This window comes from Spermophilus citellus (genome assembly GCF_964194105.1).
Source record: "Spermophilus citellus genome assembly, chromosome: 1".
Taxonomy (NCBI): Eukaryota; Metazoa; Chordata; class Mammalia; order Rodentia; family Sciuridae; genus Spermophilus; species Spermophilus citellus.
The window spans coordinates 150309695-150315059 of NC_138182.1; the positions used below are offsets into that span (position 1 = coordinate 150309695).

The 5365-nt window shown below is 37.3% G+C and overlaps 1 pseudogene across 1 annotated transcript; it reads left to right on the top strand.

The window, feature by feature from the left end:
- Nucleotides 1-452: 452 nt before the first annotated feature.
- On the top strand, nt 453-1391 carry LOC308652411 (olfactory receptor 2Y1-like; annotated as a pseudogene). The gene has a single exon. The product of its transcript is annotated as an olfactory receptor 2Y1-like (transcript).
- Nucleotides 1392-5365: the final 3974 nt, after the last annotated feature.

The following is a 5365-nucleotide window of genomic DNA, read 5'->3' on the forward strand; positions in this document are numbered from 1 at the left end:
TCCTTGATTCAAATTTGAAATAAGGTAACTAACAGACCTAGGAAAGGAGCAAAAGAAAATAATAGAGAATAATAATGCTGTGTTTTTATATTTTAGATATTTAAAAGCAGTTTCCACATTACTACATTTTGTCCTAATTCAATGCAATGCAGAGATAATGTCATCTCCTCTTTCAGACAAGGAAGCACCAGTTCCACAGGACTGAGTGACCTGGCTAATGTCACAGAACACACAGGCAGCAAGGCTACAGTCAAATAAAGATGACATCATTCCCAATCCAGTGATTTACAGTTTTAAGAAAAGAGTAAAATAGAAGACTGCACATAACTGAACTGAATAGCAAAATAGATAAAGATATGCATTACAGAGGGAATACTGTGAATAATTTTTTAATCCATGTTCTTCCTGGAGGACATTGAATTGTCTTGCATTATTTGTGCAGGTGCAAGGCTATGGGAAGTTTCAACACCAGTTTTGAAGAGGGCTTCATTTTGGTGGGCTTCTCAGATTGGCCTCAACTGGAACTTGTCTTTTTTGTCTTCATTTCAATTCTTTACTCCCTAACACTGTTTGGAAACATAACCATTATCACACTTTCACAACTGGACCATCGACTGCACACGCCCATGTACTTCTTCCTCTGCCACCTCTCCTTCCTGGACCTCTGCTATACCACCAGCACTGTGCCCCAGCTGCTGATCAATCTTTCTGGATTTGACAGGACCATCAGCCATGGAGGGTGTGTGGCTCAGCTTTTTATATCGCTCTCTCTGGGTGGAACTGAGTGTGTGCTCCTGGTGGTGATGGCCTTTGACCGCTATTCTGCTGTGTGTCGTCCACTCCACTACACAATCATCATGAACCCCCTTCTCTGCCATTCCCTGGCTATTACTGCCTGGGTGGGAGGTCTCATGAACTCTCTGATTCAGACAAGCCTCATGATGGCCATGCCTCTCTGTGGCCTCCATTACCTGAACCACTTCTTCTGTGAGATGCTTGTACTCCAGAAGTTGGCTTGTGAGGACACAGGAGGCACAGAGGCCAAGATGTTTGTGGCCTGAGTCATAATCATTGTTATTCCTGCAGCACTGATTCTAGGCTCCTATGCACACATTGCTCAGGCAGTGCTGAGGATCAAGTCAATGTCAGGGTGCAGAAAGGCTTTTGGGATCTGTGGGTCCCATCTCCTTGTGGTTTGTCTGTTTTATGGCTCAGCCATGTACACATACCTCCAACCCCTAGGCAGTTATTCTGAGAATGAGGGAAAGTTTATTGCCCTTTTCTATACTATAATTACCCCCATGCTCAACCCTCTGATCTATACCCTAAGGAACAAGGATGTGAAGGGGGCTCTGTGGAAGGTATTGGGGAAAAGCAAAGACTCAAAATAGAAGGGGAAAGAGGGTTAGTAAAAATTTCTACGATTTAGGGCTGGGACTATGGCTCAGTGATAGAGCGCTTGCCTAGCATGTGTGAGGCACTGGCTTTAATTCTCAGCACAATGTATAAATAAATGAATAAAATAAAAAAGGTCCATCAACATCTAAATTTTTTTAAACAATTTCTATGACTTTTATATGATGGAGCCCATCCCTTTCCTTGTAGTTAGTCTGTAGCAACAAGTTCTCTATAAGACATGAGGTTTTACTGCTGCCCTTAATTGGAATCAGAAAGTGTGGATCTCTTGAGTTGATCAGCTGTCATGATAATTGTGCAGCAGAGAATATGTGTTGATTTGTATCACTACTTTCTAAAAGAATGAGATGGGAACAGGATGCATTGTGAACACTTATGAAGAGTGATATGGGGTTCTTTGCATATCTGAAGATGATAGAAGGATCATTTCTTTTTGACCACACTTTTCCCAATCAGATGCCAATGTGCTGCCATGTAGAGGGCACTGTGACAAAGGCAGAGGAAATGAGTTGACCCTGGTTTTCTGATTATCTGTGACTCTGGCCACATTTTTTCATATCTAAGGGCCTATTTCAAATGTTAATTCTTATCGTGGTTCCCCTTCCAAGATACTTGGAGTAATGGAGCATGTAAATTTCAGAAATTAGTGTCATTTACTCATTGAAGCAAAAGGTAAAAACAATTGGTCATCACTGAATAATGGGAGAAAGCAACATCTTGTAAACCTTACCTGGCGTCTCATTCTTGCTGCTTGGTGTCATGGAAAATTTTCTCATCTAAGGTGCATCTTTTCTAAGAAGATAAAAGCAATGATATACAAATAAAGATCTAAGAGGGAAAAATTTGAAATAAGGCATACTATTACATTGTACCCCAGCATTGAAAGAAAATTATACAGAAAAATATTAATCTCAAAGAGAGTGAACAAAGAAAATAAATATTTAAATTATATATTTGATTAGTAAATTTATAAATAAATAAATCTTAAATATTCATTATTTGACCATACAAATGAAAGTTCATTTGAGGTCTTTGCTTTATCCATTTTTTCGATAATTATATTTTTTATTGAAGTACCACATTTCAATGATTATCATTTTATTCTATGTACTTATAAGATAGTTTCATGTTACAAAATGCAGGTAGTTTTGTTAATAAACTTTTCAATGTTTTTAAATTTCAGTTTGATGGGGTCATCATTTATTTCAATACTAATCACTATTATTTGCTTAAAAAAGTAAAGCTTGTGTGGAATAAATTGTAATTAATCTCATAGCCATATTGTGAGAGTTTTTTATATTCAGATTTTGTTGTATTATTTCCTCAAACATGATGAAAATAAGGTCCAGAGTGTTTAAGGAACTTACTCACATTCATATAGTCAATATGGGTTCAATATGTGATCCAGAATTATGCAATCCTAAAAACAACCTTTACTTCAACATTCTGCCAGTTCTTTTTCTGAGAGTGATTTTTTTTTTGTACTAAGGATTGACCTCAGGGGTACTTGACCACTGAGCCACATCCCCAGCCCCTATTTTGTACTTTATTTAGAGACAAGGTCTCATTGAGTTGCTTAGCACCTCTCTTTTGCTAAGGTTGGCTTTGAAATCATGATCCTCCTGCCTCAGCCTCCTGAGACTACAGGTGTGTCATTGGACACGGCTGAGAGTGAATTTTTAATAGAGGAAGATTGAGGCTAGAAAGAAACATGGTATGCGGTAAAAAGGAAGGCATGAGAATACAATAGAGAAAGGACAGTCTATTCAACAATGGTTCTGGGAAATATGGCTATGCATATGCAAAAGAGTGAACTGAGATTTTTACTTTATGCCAAATACAAAACATGACTTAAAATGTATCGAAGGCAGGCTGGGGTTATAGCTCAGCAGTAGAGTGCTTGTCTCGTACATATGAGGCACTGGGTTTGATCCTCAGCACCACATAAAAATATATAAATGAAGTAAAGATACTGTGTCTGTCTTAAAAAATCTTTAAAAAATGTATCAAAGGCTTAAACATAAATATGCAACTATAAGGCTCTTAGATGGAAATGTGAGAAAATCTTTATGATATTAGACTTGGCAATAATTTCTTGGATATGACACCAGAAGCATAGACAATAAAAGTAAAACTATATAAACAGGACCACACCAAACTTAAAAACATCTGTGCATAAAAGACGGACAAAATATTTTCCTTTTGTGGGGGGGGGTCATTCCAGGGATTAAACTCACTGGCACTCAATCTCTGAGCCACAGCCCTATTTTGTATTTTATTTAGAGACAGGTTCTCACTGAGTTGCTTAGCACCTCACTTTTGTTGAGGCTGGCTTTAAACTTGCAATCTTCCTGCCTCAGCCTCCCAAGTCACTGGGATTAGAGGCATGAGCCATTGCACTTGTCTGGACAAATATTTTCAATTTATACATCTGATAATAGTTAATATCATTAATATATATAAATATATAATGACCACAATTCAACAACAAAAACCAAATAACCCAACTGAAAATTATGAAAGGATTTGAACAGATATTTCTCTGAAAAAGATAAACAACCAGTAATCATATTAAAAGATGTTCAATTTGCTAATTATTGGGTTAATTCAAATCAAAACCTCAAGGATATACAATACAGCTTAACATCCATTAAGACAAATACCATTTTAAAAATTCCAAAGATGACATGCATTGTGGAGAAATTACAACTCTTAGTGCATTCTTGGTGAGAATGTTAAGTGATGTCATCTCTATGTAAAACAGTATGGAGTTTCCTTAAAAAAATAAATAAAAGTAGAATTATCATGTGATCAACCCATTTGACTTCAGGGCATATATAGTTAGAAAGCAGATTCCCAAATATATGTTAGCATATCCATAATATTAGAACTCTGGAGAAAAAGGACCAATAGGTGCTGTCATTTATATATATATTGTGTGTGTGTGTGTGTGTGTGTGTGTGTGTGTGTGTGTGTGTAGAGAGAGAGAGAGAGGAGGGTATTTTACTAGTAAAATTGCTCATGCAGTTGTGGAGTTTGAGAAGCCCCACAATGGTCCTTCTGAAAATTTGAGACCCTGTAATGCCAGTAGCATGGCTCAATTCAAGTCCCAAACCTCAGAACCATGAAAGCCAGTGTTGCAACTCTCATCCAAGTCTGAAGAGCTGAGGTCCAGGGTTCTAAGTCCTAGAGTCCAGAGGCTGGAGAGCCTGGAGTCTTAATTTCCATTGAAGGGAAAGGTATGGGATCTTAGCTTCAGAGAGAGGAAAAATAATTACCTGATCTTTGCTTTTTTGTTCCATTCTGTTCCTAGCTAATTGAACAGTGACTGCTAAAAATGAGAGATCTTTTTAACTCAGTCCACTGACAAACAACAATCTACTTTGGAAATACCCTCACAGACACATCTGGATAATGCTTTACTATTCTTTTGGGATTTCTTAATGTAGTCAAGTTGACACCTAAAATTAATCATTAAGCCCATTTACATAGCAGAATTAGTCACAATAGCCAAGAGGTGGAAGCAGCACTAGTGTTCACCTATGGATGAATGGATATGTGTGTGCATGCTCACACACCTCCCCCGCCACACACACAGTGGAATATAATTCAGCATTAAAAGATAATTCAGGTACATGCTATGAAATGGATAAATCTTGTGAAATATAAAGTGAAATCATTATGGATGATTCTACTTATATGAGGTGGGAGCAGAATAGAGCAGTCAAAATCACTAGAAACAGAAAATAGAATTGTGGTTTTCAGGGGGAAGAGAGGAGGAAAACACGTAGTTGTTTAATGGGAGAGTTTCAGTTTTATAATATTAAAATGTACTGGAGGCTCTCTCTTTACATTATTGATTGTTTCCTATGCTGAGAAGAAGCTTTTTAGTTTGAATCCATCCTATGTATTAATTCATGATTTTACTTCTTGTGCTTTAGGAGTCTTG